The sequence below is a fragment of the Geotrypetes seraphini genome, chromosome 6 (genome assembly GCF_902459505.1).
Source record: "Geotrypetes seraphini chromosome 6, aGeoSer1.1, whole genome shotgun sequence".
NCBI lineage: Eukaryota > Metazoa > Chordata > Amphibia > Gymnophiona > Dermophiidae > Geotrypetes > Geotrypetes seraphini.
In genome coordinates this window covers 8,256,382-8,276,173 of record NC_047089.1, presented here as the reverse complement: position 1 = coordinate 8,276,173, position 19,792 = coordinate 8,256,382, and the positions used below count along the sequence as shown (strand labels likewise).

Genomic DNA, 19,792 nt, shown 5'->3' with positions numbered 1-19,792 from the left:
TCTCCAATCTTTCTCTATCTGTCTCTCTCTATTTCTGTCTCTCTCTCTTTCTATATATTTCTCTCTGTCTCCATTTCTCTCTCTCTTTTTGTCCCTCTCTACTCTCTCTATGCCCTTCATGATGTTATAAGTCTCTATCATATCCCCTCTAAGTCTCCTCTTCTCCAGGGAAAAGAGTCCCAGTTTCTCCAATCTTTCTCTATCTGTCTCTCTCTCTTTCTTTCTATCTCTCTTTCTATATATTTCTCTCTGTCTCCATTTCTCTCTCTCTTTCTGTCCCTCTCTACTCTCTCTATGCCCTTCATGATGTTATAAGTCTCTATCATATCCACTCTAAGTCTCCTCTTCTCCAGGGAAAAGAGTCCCAGTTTCTCCAATCTTTCTCTATCTGTCTCTCTCTCTTTCTTTCTATCTCTCTTTCTATATATTTCTCTCTGTCTCCATTTCTCTCTCTCTTTCTGTCCCTCTCTACTCTCTCTATGCCCTTCATGATCTTATAAGTCTCTATCATATCCCCTCTAAGTCTCCTCTTCTCCAGAGAAAAGAGTCCCAGTTTCTCCAATCTTTCTCTCTCTCTTTATATCTCTCTCTTTCTCTCTCTGTCTATTTCTATTTCTGGTTCTCTCCCTTTCTCTCTCTCTTTCTTTCTATCTCTCTCTCTCTGTCCCTCTCTACTCTCTCTATGGCCTTCATGATCTTATAAGTCTCTATCATATCCCCTCTAAGTCTCCTCTTCTCCAGGGAAAAGAGTCCCAGTTTCTCCAATCTTTCTCTTTCTGTCTCTCTCTATTTCTGTCTCTCTCTCTTTCTTTCTATCTCTCTTTCTATATATTTCTCTCTGTCTCCATTTCTCTCTCTCTTTCTGTCCCTCTCTACTCTCTCTATGGCCTTCATGATCTTATAAGTCTCTATCATATCCCCTCTAAGTCTCCTCTTTTCCAGGGAAAAGAGTCCCAGTTTCTCCAATCTTTCTCTCTCTCTTTATATCTCTCTCTTTCTCTCTCTGTCTATTTCTGTCTCTCTCCCTTTCTCTCTCTCTTTCTTTCTATCTCTCTCTCTCTGTCCCTCTCTACTCTCTCTATGGCCTTCATGATCTTATAAGTCTCTATCATATCCCCTCTAAGTCTCCTCTTCTCCAGGGAAAAGAGTCCCAGTTTCTCCAATCTTTCTCTATCTGTCTCTCTCTATTTCTGTCTCTCTCTCTTTCTTTCTATCTCTCTTTCTATATATTTCTCTCTGTCTCCATTTCTCTCTCTCTTTCTGTCCCTCTCTACTCTCTCTATGCCCTTCATGATCTTATAAGTCTCTATCATATCCTCTCTAAGTCTCCTCTTCTCCAGAGAAAAGAGTCCCAGTTTCTCCAATCTTTCTCTCTCTCTTTCTCTCTCTGTCTATTTCTGTCTCTCTCCCTTTCTCTCTCTCTTTCTTTCTATCTCTCTCTGTCTCTCTCTACTCTCTCTATGGCCTTCATGATCTTATAAGTCTCTATCATATCCCCTCTAAGTCTCCTCTTCTCCAGGGAAAAGAGTCCCAGTTTCTCCAATCTTTCTCTATCTGTCTCTCTTTATTTCTGTCTCTCTCTCTTTCTTTCTATCTCTCTTTCTATATATTTCTCTCTGTCTCCATTTCTCTCTCTCTTTCTGTCCCTCTCTACTCTCTCTATGCCCTTCATGATCTTATAAGTCTCTATCATATCCACTCTAAGTCTCCTCTTCTCCAGGGAAAAGAGTCCCAGTTTCTCCAATCTTTCTCTATCTGTCTCTCTCTCTTTCTTTCTATCTCTCTTTCTATATATTTCTCTCTGTCTCCATTTCTCTCTCTCTTTCTGTCCCTCTCTACTCTCTCTATGCCCTTCATGATCTTATAAGTCTCTATCATATCCCCTCTAAGTCTCCTCTTCTCCAGAGAAAAGAGTCCCAGTTTCTCCAATCTTTCTCTCTCTCTTTATATCTCTCTCTTTCTCTCTCTGTCTATTTCTGTCTCTCTCCCTTTCTCTCTCTCTTTCTTTCTATCTCTCTCTCTCTGTCCCTCTCTACTCTCTCTATGGCCTTCATGATCTTATAAGTCTCTATCATATCCCCTCTAAGTCTCCTCTTCTCCAGGGAAAAGAGTCCCAGTTTCTCCAATCTTTCTCTATCTGTCTCTCTCTATTTCTGTCTCTCTCTCTTTCTTTCTATCTCTCTTTCTATATATTTCTCTCTGTCTCCATTTCTCTCTCTCTTTCTGTCCCTCTCTACTCTCTCTATGCCCTTCATGATCTTATAAGTCTCTATCATATCCCCTCTAAGTCTCCTCTTCTCCAGAGAAAAGAGTCCCAGTTTCTCCAATCTTTCTCTCTCTCTTTATATCTCTCTCTTTCTCTCTCTGTCTATTTCTGTCTCTCTCCCTTTCTCTCTCTCTTTCTTTCTATCTCTCTCTCTCTGTCCCTCTCTACTCTCTCTATGGCCTTCATGATCTTATAAGTCTCTATCACATCCCCTCTAAGTCTCCTCTTCTCCAGGGAAAAGAGTCCCAGTTTCTCCAATCTTTCTCTATCTGTCTCTCTCTATTTCTGTCTCTCTCTTTCTATATATTTCTCTCTGTCTCCATTTCTCTCTCTCTTTTTGTCCCTCTCTACTCTCTCTATGCCCTTCATGATGTTATAAGTCTCTATCATATCCCCTCTAAGTCTCCTCTTCTCCAGGGAAAAGAGTCCCAGTTTCTCCAATCTTTCTCTATCTGTCTCTCTCTCTTTCTTTCTATCTCTCTTTCTATATATTTCTCTCTGTCTCCATTTCTCTCTCTCTTTCTGTCCCTCTCTACTCTCTCTATGCCCTTCATGATGTTATAAGTCTCTATCATATCCACTCTAAGTCTCCTCTTCTCCAGGGAAAAGAGTCCCAGTTTCTCCAATCTTTCTCTATCTGTCTCTCTCTCTTTCTTTCTATCTCTCTTTCTATATATTTCTCTCTGTCTCCATTTCTCTCTCTCTTTCTGTCCCTCTCTACTCTCTCTATGCCCTTCATGATCTTATAAGTCTCTATCATATCCCCTCTAAGTCTCCTCTTCTCCAGAGAAAAGAGTCCCAGTTTCTCCAATCTTTCTCTCTCTCTTTATATCTCTCTCTTTCTCTCTCTGTCTATTTCTATTTCTGGTTCTCTCCCTTTCTCTCTCTCTTTCTTTCTATCTCTCTCTCTCTGTCCCTCTCTACTCTCTCTATGGCCTTCATGATCTTATAAGTCTCTATCATATCCCCTCTAAGTCTCCTCTTCTCCAGGGAAAAGAGTCCCAGTTTCTCCAATCTTTCTCTATCTGTCTCTCTCTATTTCTGTCTCTCTCTCTTTCTTTCTATCTCTCTTTCTATATATTTCTCTCTGTCTCCATTTCTCTCTCTCTTTCTGTCCCTCTCTACTCTCTCTATGGCCTTCATGATCTTATAAGTCTCTATCATATCCCCTCTAAGTCTCCTCTTTTCCAGGGAAAAGAGTCCCAGTTTCTCCAATCTTTCTCTCTCTCTTTATATCTCTCTCTTTCTCTCTCTGTCTATTTCTGTCTCTCTCCCTTTCTCTCTCTCTTTCTTTCTATCTCTCTCTCTCTGTCCCTCTCTACTCTCTCTATGGCCTTCATGATCTTATAAGTCTCTATCATATCCCCTCTAAGTCTCCTCTTCTCCAGGGAAAAGAGTCCCAGTTTCTCCAATCTTTCTCTATCTGTCTCTCTCTATTTCTGTCTCTCTCTCTTTCTTTCTATCTCTCTTTCTATATATTTCTCTCTGTCTCCATTTCTCTCTCTCTTTCTGTCCCTCTCTACTCTCTCTATGCCCTTCATGATCTTATAAGTCTCTATCATATCCTCTCTAAGTCTCCTCTTCTCCAGAGAAAAGAGTCCCAGTTTCTCCAATCTTTCTCTCTCTCTTTATATCTCTCTCTTTCTCTCTCTGTCTATTTCTGTCTCTCTCCCTTTCTCTCTCTCTTTCTTTCTATCTCTCTCTGTCTCTCTCTACTCTCTCTATGGCCTTCATGATCTTATAAGTCTCTATCATATCCCCTCTAAGTCTCCTCTTCTCCAGGGAAAAGAGTCCCAGTTTCTCCAATCTTTCTCTATCTGTCTCTCTCTATTTCTGTCTCTCTCTCTTTCTTTCTATCTCTCTTTCTATATATTTCTCTCTGTCTCCATTTCTCTCTCTCTTTCTGTCCCTCTCTACTCTCTCTATGCCCTTCATGATCTTATAAGTCTCTATCATATCCACTCTAAGTCTCCTCTTCTCCAGGGAAAAGAGTCCCAGTTTCTCCAATCTTTCTCTCTCTCTTTATATCTCTCTCTTTCTCTCTCTGTCTATTTCTGTCTCTCTCCCTTTCTCTCTCTCTTTCTTTCTATCTCTCTCTCTCTGTCCCTCTCTACTCTCTCTATGGCCTTCATGATCTTATAAGTCTCTATCATATCCCCTCTAAGTCTCCTCTTCTCCAGGGAAAAGAGTCCCAGTTTCTCCAATCTTTCTCTATCTGTCTCTCTCTATTTCTGTCTCTCTCTCTTTCTTTCTATCTCTCTTTCTATATATTTCTCTCTGTCTCCATTTCTCTCTCTCTTTCTGTCCCTCTCTACTCTCTCTATGCCCTTCATGATCTTATAAGTCTCTATCATATCCCCTCTAAGTCTCCTCTTCTCCAGAGAAAAGAGTCCCAGTTTCTCCAATCTTTCTCTCTCTCTTTATATCTCTCTCTTTCTCTCTCTGTCTATTTCTATTTCTGGTTCTCTCCCTTTCTCTCTCTCTTTCTTTCTATCTCTCTCTCTCTGTCCCTCTCTACTCTCTCTATGGCCTTCATGATCTTATAAGTCTCTATCATATCCCCTCTAAGTCTCCTCTTCTCCAGGGAAAAGAGTCCCAGTTTCTCCAATCTTTCTCTATCTGTCTCTCTCTATTTCTGTCTCTCTCTCTTTCTTTCTATCTCTCTTTCTATATATTTCTCTCTGTCTCCATTTCTCTCTCTCTTTCTGTCCCTCTCTACTCTCTCTATGGCCTTCATGATCTTATAAGTCTCTATCATATCCCCTCTAAGTCTCCTCTTTTCCAGAGAAAAGAGTCCCAGTTTCTCCAATCTTTCTCTCTCTCTTTATATCTCTCTCTTTCTCTCTCTGTCTATTTCTGTCTCTCTCCCTTTCTCTCTCTCTTTCTTTCTATCTCTCTCTCTCTCTGTCCCTCTCTACTCTCTCTATGGCCTTCATGATCTTATAAGTCTCTATCATATCCCCTCTAAGTCTCCTCTTCTCCAGGGAAAAGAGTCCCAGTTTCTCCAATCTTTCTCTATCTCTCTCTCTCTATTTCTGTCTCTCTCTCTTTCTTTCTATCTCTCTTTCTATATATTTCTCTCTGTCTCCATTTCTCTCTCTCTTTCTGTCCCTCTCTACTCTCTCTATGGCCTTCATGATCTTATAAGTCTCTATCATATCCCCTCTAAGTCTCCTCTTTTCCAGGGAAAAGAGTCCCAGTTTCTCCAATCTTTCTCTCTCTCTTTATATCTCTCTCTTTCTCTCTCTGTCTATTTCTGTCTCTCTCCCTTTCTCTCTCTCTTTCTTTCTATCTCTCTCTCTCTGTCCCTCTCTACTCTCTCTATGGCCTTCATGATCTTATAAGTCTCTATCATATCCCCTCTAAGTCTCCTCTTCTCCAGGGAAAAGAGTCCCAGTTTCTCCAATCTTTCTCTATCTGTCTCTCTCTATTTCTGTCTCTCTCTCTTTCTTTCTATCTCTCTTTCTATATATTTCTCTCTGTCTCCATTTCTCTCTCTCTTTCTGTCCCTCTCTACTCTCTCTATGCCCTTCATGATGTTATAAGTCTCTATCATATCCACTCTAAGTCTCCTCTTCTCCAGGGAAAAGAGTCCCAGTTTCTCCAATCTTTCTCTATCTGTCTCTCTCTCTTTCTTTCTATCTCTCTTTCTATATATTTCTCTCTGTCTCCATTTCTCTCTCTCTTTCTGTCCCTCTCTACTCTCTCTATGCCCTTCATGATCTTATAAGTCTCTATCATATCCCCTCTAAGTCTCCTCTTCTCCAGAGAAAAGAGTCCCAGTTTCTCCAATCTTTCTCTCTCTCTTTATATCTCTCTCTTTCTCTCTCTGTCTATTTCTGTCTCTCTCCCTTTCTCTCTCTCTTTCTTTCTATCTCTCTCTCTCTGTCCCTCTCTACTCTCTCTATGGCCTTCATGATCTTATAAGTCTCTATCATATCCCCTCTCAGTCTCCTCTTCTCCAGGGAAAAGAGTCCCAGTTTCTCCAATCTTTCTCTATCTGTCTCTCTCTATTTCTGTCTCTCTCTCTTTCTTTCTATCTCTCTTTCTATATATTTCTCTCTGTCTCCATTTCTCTCTCTCTTTCTGTCCCTCTCTACTCTCTCTATGGCCTTCATGATCTTATAAGTCTCTATCATATCCCCTCTAAGTCTCCTCTTTTCCAGGGAAAAGAGTCCCAGTTTCTCCAATCTTTCTCTCTCTCTTTATATCTCTCTCTTTCTCTCTCTGTCTATTTCTGTCTCTCTCCCTTTCTCTCTCTCTTTCTTTCTATCTCTCTCTCTCTGTCCCTCTCTACTCTCTCTATGGCCTTCATGATCTTATAAGTCTCTATCATATCCCCTCTAAGTCTCCTCTTCTCCAGGGAAAAGAGTCCCAGTTTCTCCAATCTTTCTCTATCTGTCTCTCTCTATTTCTGTCTCTCTCTCTTTCTTTCTATCTCTCTTTCTATATATTTCTCTCTGTCTCCATTTCTCTCTCTCTTTCTGTCCCTCTCTACTCTCTCTATGCCCTTCATGATCTTATAAGTCTCTATCATATCCTCTCTAAGTCTCCTCTTCTCCAGAGAAAAGAGTCCCAGTTTCTCCAATCTTTCTCTCTCTCTTTATATCTCTCTCTTTCTCTCTCTGTCTATTTCTGTCTCTCTCCCTTTCTCTCTCTCTTTCTTTCTATCTCTCTCTCTCTGTCCCTCTCTACTCTCTCTATGGCCTTCATGATCTTATAAGTCTCTATCATATCCAGTGGCGTACCTAGGGTATGTGGCACCCGGGGCCCATCATTTTTTGACACCACCCCCCATGTAAAAAAATATTTTTTGTAATGACCATGAAACGGAATAAATGGTCAGAATAGAAACAGGCAGTGAAAATTTTCTTATATTCCAAACATAACATAACATAAATTATGTCTGAATTGTCATGACATCAGAAGTACATATGGAGTAGTTGCAGGTGATGCTTGGGACAGTTCTGATTGTGTTAGTTCGGTTTTATGTGTTTTTTGAATAGAAGGGTTTTTATTTCTTTTTTGATGGTTTTGTAGTCTGTGGTCGAGGTCAATAGGTTGTAGAGTTGGGGGTCGAGTGTTGCAGCTCGATTGGCTAGGAGGTTGTCGAACAGTTTTTTCTTTTGACGTTTTTGGTTGGAGGGTGTGTGAATGGTGCGTGAGTTCTCCTATGTCTGGTTGAGGTGGATTGAATTATTTAGCTGAAGAAATTAGTTACCCCCTCATCCCACACACATTAATTCTCTTCCATTTTTGTTCCCATTATAAAAAACACTGATAAGTTCCCAGAAAAAAAATACATTAAAATAAGAAGTGAAAAGAAAGGCCCCTACAGATGAGAACATAACATAAGAATAGCCTAACTGGGTCAGACCAATGGTCCATCATGCCCAGTAGCCCATTCTCATGGTAGCCAATCCAGGACACTAATACCTGGTCAAAACCCAAAGAGTAGCAACATTCCATGCTACCGATCCAGGGCAAGCAGACACTTCCCCCATGTCTTAATAACAGATTATGGACTTTTCCTCCAGGAATTTGTCCAAATCTTTCTTAAAACCAGCTACACTATCTGCTTTTACCATAACTTCTGGCCACTTCATTTTTAAGTTTAGATCTTTCCTTTCAAACAGAGACCTTGCTAGATGTCAAATACAGCACAAGGTAACTTCACATGGACTTAGCTGTGCAGGAAATGTGAATCTCCTCATACACCCACCATATAGTGCAAAAATGTGCAAAGGTCTGTTTTTTTCTTTCGATCACTACATAGCCTAATGCCACACAAGCAGCGCTGTTACAAACATATTCTGTAGGTCAATGCTAAGGATAACAAAGTTTCCTTTCTTGGACCAGAAGGAGATACTGATAAACCACTGGAAGAGATCCCAAAACAACACCCAAAGACCCACTCAGTGTGTGAACCAGTTGAGTGGAGTGGACTAACTGGGGGGTGGAAATGGGCCCGGAGTTTGCACAGCAGAATTTCCCAGACCACCTCTTCCTCTCAACACATTGACAAGCTGCCACCACCACCACCACTAGGAACACCTCACTGGGTAGGCCAGCTATGCTATAAACTTTATAAAACACATTATTATATTTTCTTATAAAGCACATGTTTTAACTGAACTCTCTGACATCCTCAGCCTTTCCATTCACAAAAATAGAAGGAAGAAAAGTTCCCATTTCCTGCTGTCTCATGTCCCCGGCCTATACAATATTTTTTTTCTGCAGACCCTTCAAAAGTCTGACCAAATCCTCGTTTCACTTGCTTTATAAAGTACTGAGGATGCCATCTCTCCCCAATCCCAGGTCCTAAAGTCTAAAACAGTAGCGCAAACTAATGCTGCCAGATTCAGGAAAAAAATTTTTGATTCGATTCAGCCTATTGAATTGGTTTTTCAATTCGATTTTCCTGCCCAGTTGGGTGATTTTTTTCAAAACTCCTGGTGGGTTTTATAGCTTTTTCACCCCCTTTGGCTTCACCTAATCACACTGGCGCTGTGGTGTAAATAAAATAAAGAAACAAAAAGGACTTTTCCTCTCTCTGTTAAATCCTAGCTCACGTTTGCAGTCCAACACCAGCTCTGGCAGGATACACATTTCAAATCTGACATATTATAATCACAAAACAGAAAATAAAATTAATTTTTCTACCTTTTGTTGTCTGGTTATATTTCAAATCTTGTTGGTCCAAGGCTCTGGTTTTCTTCTGATAACTTGGGGTCTCCTTCTTTCTTCTTTCTGCATGCTAACCATCCATCTGCCAACTCTGTCCTCCCTTTCCATTTCCCTTCCCTCCCCAGGAAGTCTGGTATCTTTCCTTTTTTTCATCTCCCTCCACAGATCCACCTTTTCTTAACTACCCTTTCATCCGGCATCTCTCCCTCCGTCCCCACCACCCGAGTCCACCATCTCTCCCTTTCTTTTCCCAATTACCCTCCTATCCAGTATCTCTATCCCTCCTCCACACCATCCCTTGTGTCCAATTTATCTCCCTTTCTGTTCCTTCCCTCCCTAAATCCCATGGTCCATCATCTCTCTCCCTCTCCTCTATTTTCAGACCCATTATTTCTTCCTCCCCCCCAAAGTTTGGCATATGCACGTCTCTTTGAACACCCCCTTCCCTCCGTGTACTTCTAAACCAGGGTCCCCCCAAAGGCCTGTCCCCCCTTAAAGGTCTGCCTGTCCCCCCTTGAAGGCCTGCACCCCCCCGAAGGCCTGCACCCCCCCAAGGCCTGTTCCCCCCTTGAAGGCCTGTCCCACCCCCTTGTAGGCTTGTCCCACCCCCTTGTAGACCTGTCCCCCCCTTGAAGGCCTGCCTGCCCCCCCTTGAAGGCCTGCACCCCCCTTGAAGGCCTGTCCCACCTCCTTGAAGGCCTGTCCCCCCCCCCTTGTAGGCCTGTCCCCCCCTTGAAGGCCTGTCCCCCCCATTGAAGGTCTGCACCCCCCCCCGAAGGCCTGCACCCCCCCCGAAGGCCTGTCCTCCCCCCTTGTAGGCCTGTCCCCCCCTTGTAGGCCTGCCTTCCTGTCCCCCCCTTGAAGGCCTGTCCCCCCCCTTGAAGGTCTGCACCCCCCCCGAAGGCCTGCACCCCCATGAAGGCCTGTCCCCCCTTGAAGGTCTGCACCCCCCCGAAGGCCTGAACCCCCCCGAAGGCCTGCACCCCCCTTGAAGGCCTATCCCACCCCCTTGTAGGCCTGTCCCCCCCTTGTAGGCTTGTCCCCCCCTTGAAGGCCTGTCCCCCCCTTGAAGGCCTGCACCCCCCCTTGTAGGCCAGTCCCCCCCTTGTAGGCCTGCCTTCCTGTCCCCCCCTTGAAGGCCTGTCCCCCCCCTTGAAGGTCTGCACCCCCCCCGAAGGCCTGCACCCCCCTGAAGGCCTGTCCCCCCTTGAAGGTCTGCACCCCCCCCGAAGGCCTGAACCCCCCCGAAGGCCTGAACCCCCCCGAAGGCCTGCACCCCCCTTGAAGGCCTGTCCCACCCCCTTGTAGGCCTGTCCCCCCCTTGTAGGCTTGTCCCCCCCTTGAAGGCCTGTCCCCCCCTTGAAGGCCTGCACCCCCCCCCGAAGGCCTGCACCCCCCCAAGGCCTGTTACCCCCTTGAAGGCCTGTCCCTCCCCCTTGAAGGTCTGCACCCCCCCCAAAGGCCTGTCCCCCCCTTGAAGGCCTGCCTGCCCCCCCCCTTGAAGGCCTGTCCCCCCTTGAAGGCCTTCCTGCCTGTCTGTCACCCCCCTCCTCCTTGAAAGCCTGCCTGCCTGCCTGCCCACCCGCCCCACCCCGAAGGACTGCTCGCCCCTGGCCTCCTCGCACCACTATGAAGCAGCACTACCTATGCTCCCGGCCTTGCCGTTCAGTCCCCCCCCCCCCACCACCCCCGAAGGACCGCTCGCCCCACTGACCTTCCTGCACCACCTATGAAGCAGCCGCAGCAGGATCCCGACGTCAGCGATCTCTGCGCTGCTTAGGCGCTGCTTCCTGCGCCGCGTTCCCGCCCCTCCTCTGACGTCAGAGGAGGGGCGGGACCGCGGCGCAGGAAGCAGCGCCCAAGCAGCTCAGGTATAGCTGAAGTCGCGATCCTGCTGCGGGCTGCTTCACAGGTGGTGCAGGAAGGTCAGTGGGGCGAGCGGTCCTTCGGGGGTGGGGGGGGAATGAACGGCAAGGCCGGGAACACCCCCTCATGGCTGGCACCCAGGGCGGACCGCCCCTCCAGCCCCCCCCCTTAGTACGCCACTGATCATATCCCCTCTAAGTCTCCTCTTCTCCAGGGAAAAGAGTCCCAGTTTCTCCAATCTTTCTCTATCTGTCTCTCTCTATTTCTGTCTCTCTCTCTTTCTTTCTATCTCTCTTTCTATATATTTCTCTCTGTCTCCATTTCTCTCTCTCTTTCTGTCCCTCTCTACTCTCTCTATGCCCTTCATGATCTTATAAGTCTCTATCATATCCCCTCTAAGTCTCCTCTTCTCCAGGGAAAAGAGTCCCAGTTTCTCCAATCTTTCTCTATCTGTCTCTCTCTCTTTCTATATATTTCTCTCTGTCTCCATTTCTCTCTCTCTTTCTGTCCCTCTCTACTCTCTCTATGCCCTTCATGATGTTATAAGTCTCTATCATATCCCCTCTAAGTCTCCTCTTCTCCAGGGAAAAGAGTCCCAGTTTCTCCAATCTTTCTCTATCTGTCTCTCTCTATTTCTGTCTCTCTCTCTTTCTTTCTATCTCTCTTTCTATATATTTCTCTCTGTCTCCATTTCTCTCTCTCTTTCTGTCCCTCTCTACTCTCTCTATGGCCTTCATGATCTTATAAGTCTCTATCATATCCCCTCTAAGTCTCCTATTCTCCAGGGAAGAGTCCCAGTTTCTCCGATCTTTCTCTATCTGTCTCTCTCTATTTCTGTCTCTCTCTCTTTCTTTCTATCTCTCTTTCTATATATTTCTCTCTGTCTCCATTTCTCTCTCTCTTTCTGTCCCTCTCTACTCTCTCTATGGCCTTCATGATCTTATAAGTCTCTATCATATCCCCTCTAAGTCTCCTCTTCTCCAGGGAAGAGTCCCAGTTTCTCCGATCTTTCTCTATCTGTCTCTCTCTCTTTCTTTCTATCTCTCTTTCTATATATTTCTCTCTGTCTCCATTTCTCTCTCTCTTTCTGTCCCTCTCTACTCTCTCTATGCCCTTCATGATCTTATAAGTCTCTATCATATCCCCTCTAAGTCTCCTCTTCTCCAGGGAAAAGAGTCCCAGTTTCTCCAATCTTTCTCTATCTGTCTCTCTCTCTTTCTATATATTTCTCTCTGTCTCCATTTCTCTCTCTCTTTCTGTCCCTCTCTACTCTCTCTATGCCCTTCATGATGTTATAAGTCTCTATCATATCCCCTCTAAGTCTCCTCTTCTCCAGGGAAAAGAGTCCCAGTTTCTCCAATCTTTCTCTATCTGTCTCTCTCTATTTCTGTCTCTCTCTCTTTCTTTCTATCTCTCTTTCTATATATTTCTCTCTGTCTCCATTTCTCTCTCTCTTTCTGTCCCTCTCTACGCTCTCTATGGCCTTCATGATCTTATAAGTCTCTATCATATCCCCTCTAAGTCTCCTATTCTCCAGGGAAGAGTCCCAGTTTCTCCGATCTTTCTCTATCTGTCTCTCTCTATTTCTGTCTCTCTCTCTTTCTTTCTATCTCTCTTTCTATATATTTCTCTCTGTCTCCATTTCTCTCTCTCTTTCTGTCCCTCTCTACTCTCTCTATGGCCTTCATGATCTTATAAGTCTCTATCATATCCCCTCTAAGTCTCCTCTTCTCCAGGGAAGAGTCCCAGTTTCTCCGATCTTTCTCTATCTGTCTCTCTCTATTTCTGTCTCTCTCTCTTTCTTTCTATCTCTCTTTCTATATATTTCTCTCTGTCTCCATTTCTCTCTCTCTTTCTGTCCCTCTCTACTCTCTCTATGCCCTTCATGATGTTATAAGTCTCTATCATATCCCCTCTAAGTCTCCTCTTCTCCAGGGAAAAGAGTCCCAGTTTCTCCAATCTTTCTCTATCTGTCTCTCTCTATTTCTGTCTCTCTCTCTTTCTTTCTATCTCTCTTTCTATATATTTCTCTCTGTCTCCATTTCTCTCTCTCTTTCTGTCCCTCTCTACTCTCTCTATGGCCTTCATGATCTTATAAGTCTCTATCATATCCCCTCTAAGTCTCCTCTTCTCCAGGGAAAAGAGTCCCAGTTTCTCCAATCTTTCTCTATCTGTCTCTCTCTATTTCTGTCTCTCTCTCTTTCTATATATTTCTCTCTGTCTCCATTTCTCTCTCTCTTTCTGTCCCTCTCTACTCTCTCTATGCCCTTCATGATGTTATAAGTCTCTATCATATCCCCTCTAAGTCTCCTCTTCTCCAGGGAAAAGAGTCCCAGTTTCTCCAATCTTTCTCTATCTGTCTCTCTCTATTTCTGTCTCTCTCGCTTTCTTTCTATCTCTCTTTCTATATATTTCTCTCTGTCTCCATTTCTCTCTCTCTTTCTGTCCCTCTCTACTCTCTCTATGCCCTTCATGATCTTATAAGTCTCTATCATATCCCCTCTAAGTCTCCTCTTCTCCAGGGAAAAGAGACCCAGTTTCTCCAATCTTTCTCTATCTCTCTCTCTCTATTTCTGTGTCTCTCCCTTTCTCTCTCTCTCTTTCTGTCCCTCTCTACTCTCTCTATGCCCTTCATGATCTTATAAGTCTCTATCATATCCCCTCTAAGTCTCCTCTTTTCCAGGGAAAAGAGTCCCAGTTTCTCCAATCTTTCTCTCTCTCTTTATATCTCTCTCTTTCTCTCTCTGTCTATTTCTGTCTCTCTCCCTTTCTCTCTCTCTCTTTCTTTCTATCTCTCTCTCTCTGTCCCTCTCTACTCTCTCTATGGCCTTCATGATCTTATAAGTCTCTATCATATCCCCTCTAAGTCTCCTCTTCTCCAGGGAAAAGAGTCCCAGTTTCTCCAATCTTTCTCTATCTGTCTCTCTCTATTTCTGTCTCTCTCTCTTTCTTTCTATCTCTCTTTCTATATATTTCTCTCTGTCTCCATTTCTCTCTCTCTTTCTGTCCCTCTCTACGCTCTCTATGGCCTTCATGATCTTATAAGTCTCTATCATATCCCCTCTAAGTCTCCTATTCTCCAGGGAAGAGTCCCAGTTTCTCCGATCTTTCTCTATCTGTCTCTCTCTATTTCTGTCTCTCTCTCTTTCTTTCTATCTCTCTTTCTATATATTTCTCTCTGTCTCCATTTCTCTCTCTCTTTCTGTCCCTCTCTACTCTCTCTATGGCCTTCATGATCTTATAAGTCTCTATCATATCCCCTCTAAGTCTCCTCTTCTCCAGGGAAGAGTCCCAGTTTCTCCGATCTTTCTCTATCTGTCTCTCTCTATTTCTGTCTCTCTCTCTTTCTTTCTATCTCTCTTTCTATATATTTCTCTCTGTCTCCATTTCTCTCTCTCTTTCTGTCCCTCTCTACTCTCTCTATGCCCTTCATGATGTTATAAGTCTCTATCATATCCCCTCTAAGTCTCCTCTTCTCCAGGGAAAAGAGTCCCAGTTTCTCCAATCTTTCTCTATCTGTCTCTCTCTATTTCTGTCTCTCTCTCTTTCTTTCTATCTCTCTTTCTATATATTTCTCTCTGTCTCCATTTCTCTCTCTCTTTCTGTCCCTCTCTACTCTCTCTATGGCCTTCATGATCTTATAAGTCTCTATCATATCCCCTCTAAGTCTCCTCTTCTCCAGGGAAAAGAGTCCCAGTTTCTCCAATCTTTCTCTATCTGTCTCTCTCTATTTCTGTCTCTCTCTCTTTCTATATATTTCTCTCTGTCTCCATTTCTCTCTCTCTTTCTGTCCCTCTCTACTCTCTCTATGCCCTTCATGATGTTATAAGTCTCTATCATATCCCCTCTAAGTCTCCTCTTCTCCAGGGAAAAGAGTCCCAGTTTCTCCAATCTTTCTCTATCTGTCTCTCTCTATTTCTGTCTCTCTCGCTTTCTTTCTATCTCTCTTTCTATATATTTCTCTCTGTCTCCATTTCTCTCTCTCTTTCTGTCCCTCTCTACTCTCTCTATGCCCTTCATGATCTTATAAGTCTCTATCATATCCCCTCTAAGTCTCCTCTTCTCCAGGGAAAAGAGACCCAGTTTCTCCAATCTTTCTCTATCTCTCTCTCTCTATTTCTGTGTCTCTCCCTTTCTCTCTCTCTCTTTCTGTCCCTCTCTACTCTCTCTATGCCCTTCATGATCTTATAAGTCTCTATCATATCCCCTCTAAGTCTCCTCTTTTCCAGGGAAAAGAGTCCCAGTTTCTCCAATCTTTCTCTCTCTCTTTATATCTCTCTCTTTCTCTCTCTGTCTATTTCTGTCTCTCTCCCTTTCTCTCTCTCTCTTTCTTTCTATCTCTCTCTCTCTGTCCCTCTCTACTCTCTCTATGGCCTTCATGATCTTATAAGTCTCTATCATATCCCCTCTAAGTCTCCTCTTCTCCAGGGAAAAGAGTCCCAGTTTCTCCAATCTTTCTCTATCTGTCTCTCTCTATTTCTGTCTCTCTCTCTTTCTTTCTATCTCTCTTTCTATATATTTCTCTCTGTCTTCATTTCTCTCTCTCTTTCTGTCCCTCTCTACTCTCTCTATGCCCTTCATGATCTTATAAGTCTCTATCATATCCCCTCTAAGTCTCCTCTTCTCCAGAGAAAAGAGTCCCAGTTTCTCCAATCTTTCTCTCTCTCTTTATATCTCTCTCTTTCTCTCTCTGTCTATTTCTGTCTCTCTCCCTTTCTCTCTCTCTTTCTTTCTAGCTTTCTCTCTCTGTCTTTCTATCTCTCTCTCTGTCCCTCTCTACTCTCTCTATGCCCTTCATGATCTTGTAAGTCTCTATCATATCCCCTCTAAGTCTCCTCTTCTCCAGGGAAAAGAGACCCAGTTTCTCCAATCTTTCAGCGTATGAAAGGTTTTCCATCCCTTTTATCAGACGCGTCGCTCTCCTCTGAACCCTCTCGAGTAACGCCATGTCCTTCTTAAGGAACGGCAACCAATATTGGACGCAGTACTCCAGATGCGGACACACCATCGCCTGATACAACGGCAGGATAACTTCTTTTGTTCTGGTAGTGATACCCTTCTTGATTATACCTAGCATTCTATTCGCTGATGAGCGTCGGAGCTAATACCGCCGCGGCCTGTGATATAAAAGCCCAACGTGGCTTTGTAATAGGGGTGGGGGGAGGGTAAATTAGCACTATTTAACTACGGCTTAGTAAACTTCCGCCGCCATGCTTTAGGAGGCCTCAGAGCGGAGGCCTTTTGGGAGTAATTTTTGATACTAAACTCTCCTACCATGACCACATTAGTAACATTGTAAAAATCACCTTTTATAGGTTACGCAAAATTCGGTCCATTTCAAAATTTCTTTGTCCTAAATCAATTACAATACTTATTCACTCCTTAGTGATGTCTAAAATTGATTATTGCAATTCCTTATTTAAAGGAATTGCACTATATGAAATTAAAAGATTACAAATCATACAAAATACAGCCATAAAATTAATAACCAATGCAAAAAAATATGATCATGTAACACCACTCCTCAAAGAGGCTCATTGGCTCCCTGTCAATTACAGAATTACTTATAAATTATGTTTAATTATCTTCAAGACTCTGATCAACAAGACCCCAGCTTTTTTATATCGATTTCTTGTTCCCTATTCTACGAAAAGAATATTACGTTCAAGCGAACAAAATCTGTTATCTGTCCCTTCGTTAAAAATTATCAATACAAGGAGACAATTTATTTTTTCTTGTACTGCACCACAGACATGGAACGCTCTTCCTATTTTCTTACGAGAGGAAAAAGAACTTGGAAAATTTAAAACTGAACTTAAAACCTTCCTTTTTAAAGATGCTTTTATATTATAATTTTAGTACTAGTATTATATTTTCAATATGAAACCTGTGTTAATTATTCCTTTTGTGTTTCCCATCAATGTTTCTTCTTTACTTTATGAATTGTAGTTCATCCCTTCTTTCCCGTTTATCAATGTTAATAATCATGAGTTCTTACCCATTATTTAATAATTGTATGTACTGTATTGTTTGTTTTTGTTTTTTATATTTACTAATTGTTAAATTTAAAGTGTACATCGCTTAGAATATTTGATTAAGCGATTTATCAAGTCATCTAATAAACTTGAAACTTGAAACTTAGGTATGTCAGGTCTCACCAGGATGGGGGGGGGGTTCACTGAATTCAACGTCAGGAACATTCAGGGGGAGGCTGCAGGGTCGATCTTAACTAGGGTTTGTTTTGGGGGTAGGGCTTATATTAGGACCATCTTTAAAAATCATGTTAGGGCTTATTTTTTTGGGGGGGGAACATGGTAGCTCCACTCTTTTCTTTACATCTTGGTGTCAAGAGCAATGCTCCTCCCTGATCCATTAAAGTGGAAGGATTTTTTTCCATGTCGTATCTTACCGTCTCGTGCTCACAGATGTGATTGCGAACCACCCGGGACTAGATCAGTCTGAAAGGTAGTTTATTCAACAAAACTGTTTTTTATGATGCATTAATTACACGTTGTGCTTCAGCCGACAAGTTAATGACGCGGCTTGTTCATTATCTCGCTGTGCTGATGGATCCATTAGAGCCTTCGCAAACTTGTAATGTATTCTCCGTTTCCTTATTACCGTGGTAACGTTAACGCCGAAGTGTGCTGGACGCAATTCACCTCGGTTTTCTTTTTATGCGTCGCTCACGTCGATGACGTCCCCCCCTTCACGATTTGCCTTTCCAAACCTGAGCTCGTGGTGAGTTACGTTTCAGGAAGAGATGAGTAGGTTTCTGCTCTAGGGGGCTTATAACCCGGGGGCCCAATATTTAGCACATTTTAATCTTTTCTCTCTCAGCTCCAGCCTTAAGCTTAACATGAATCCTTCCCCAGGATTAAAGCCAAAGGCTTCTTTAAGGCTTCAAGGGGACGGGCGGTGGAGAATGCCATGGGGACCAATTTTCCCGTGGGGTCTCTCTATCCCCGCCCCATTCCTGCAAGCTCTATCCTCGTCTGCACAAGCTTCAAACACTTTACAATTATACGTATTCAAGGCTTGTGCGGTTAATTGACACGGATATTGAGATCCTGCGGGGACAGGGACAAATTTGTCACGTGACATTCTCTAGTGCAATTTATTTCCATTTTCTATACTATTCTCCCAACAGTTTCCAAGAATTTATCCAAGTATTTAAGCATTTTCCCCTTTCTCTCCTGGCAGGCTCGCAATCTGTCTAACGTACCTGGGGAAATGGGGGGTGGGGGGGAATTAAGTGACAAGTCCAGGGTCACAAGGAACCGTGTGGTTTTTGAACCCACAACCTCAGGGCGCCTAGACTTCCCATCCGCAGGACTACAGACATCTCTTATCCATCTCTCTCACTTGACTTTGGGGGGTTTTTGAGCTATTACAAAACTCAGCAGGTCTGATCTGTTACCCAGCAGAGAGCAAGGAACTGAGAAAAAAAAAAATCCATTTAGAGTGGATAACAGTAAGCAATGGGAGATGATAAAGGAAGTATATTGGTTTGCAAAGCTCTGTGCTTCCGCTGTTCAGCCTTCAGAGGATGAGGAAGAAGGGGCTGGACCCTCGCTCTGGCTCACAAAATCAGAACTGACCAGGCACTCCGAACATCGATGCTGCAGTTTCAGAGGTGGACACCAGTCGGTGCTGTTTTCATGTTTGAAAGAAGCATTGTCAGTTTCCAAATGACTGTTTCGGCTCTGGGAATGTTCACGGAAGCTGCTGGACAAGCAGTGGAGACCCCCATCTGCTAAACAGGGGTATCTGCCCTCTTTGCTTCTTTCTCATTGGGACCACTGAAATAATTTAATCAGCTGCCGGCGATCAGTGGTTTGGTTTGGTTTTTGGCCGCCACTGATCTATACTGGGCTATTCAATGTCGGGCCATGTACAGGCACCAGCACTGTATGTCCAGGTTTGTACATCCAGCAATCACTTATCCTGTTCAGAAACATAGAAGCATGATGGCAGATAAAGGCCAAATGGCCCATTCAGAGCATCCACTATCTCCTCCTCTCCCTATTGGCTAAGGCTCTTAACATTTGCATCTCCTCTCCCTATAGGCTAAGGCTCTTTACACCTGTATTGTGATGTCATAGAGCTTTATGATTATAGAAACATGATGGCAGATAAAGGCCAAATGGCCCATTCAGAGCATCCACTATCTCCTCCTCTCCCTATTGGCTAAGGCTCTTAACATTTGCATCTCCTCTCCCTATTGGCTAAGGCTCTTTACACCTGCATTGTGATGTCATAGAGCTTTATGAATATAGACACATGATGGCAGATAAAGGCCAAATGGCCCATCCACAGCATCCACTATCTTCTCCTCTCCCTATTGGCTAAGGCTCTTTACACCTGCATTGTGATGTCATAGAGCTTTATGAATATAGACACATAATGGCAGATAAAGGCCACATGGCCCATTCAGAGCATCCACTATCTCCTCCTCTCCCTATTGGCTAAGGCTCTTAACATTTGCATCTCCTCTTCCTATAGGCTAAGGCTCTTTACACCTGCATTGTGAGGTCATAGAGCTTTATAGTTAGAGAAACATGATGGCAGATAAAGGCCAAATGGCCCATCCAGCCTGCCCATCCGCAGTAACCATTATCTCCTCCTCTCCCTAAGAGATCCCACATGCCTTTCCCATGGTTTCTTGAATTCAGACAGTTTCTGTCTCCACCAACTCTACTGGGAGATTGTTCCACACATCTACCACCCTTTCTGTAAAAAAGTATTTCCTCAGATTACTCCTGAGCCTATCGCCTCATAACTTCATCCTATGCCCTCTCATTCTGGAATCTTCCTTCATTTGAAAAAGATTCACCTCCTGTACATTAATTCCAAGGATATATTTCAGCGTTTCTATCATATAACATATATACCTCAGTACCATAGGAGCTCTATGCAGTTTACAGAAGAAGATTGAAACAGTGACAATAAAAACAAATGACCTAGAAATTA

The 19,792-nt window shown here is 43.4% G+C and overlaps 1 protein-coding gene across 1 annotated transcript in view; it reads right to left on the bottom strand.

Moving 5' to 3' along the window:
- The window catches only part of PDE2A (phosphodiesterase 2A), a 505,027-nt gene that overhangs the window by 42,633 nt on the left and 442,602 nt on the right, over positions 1-19,792 (bottom strand). The window lies entirely within an intron of this gene.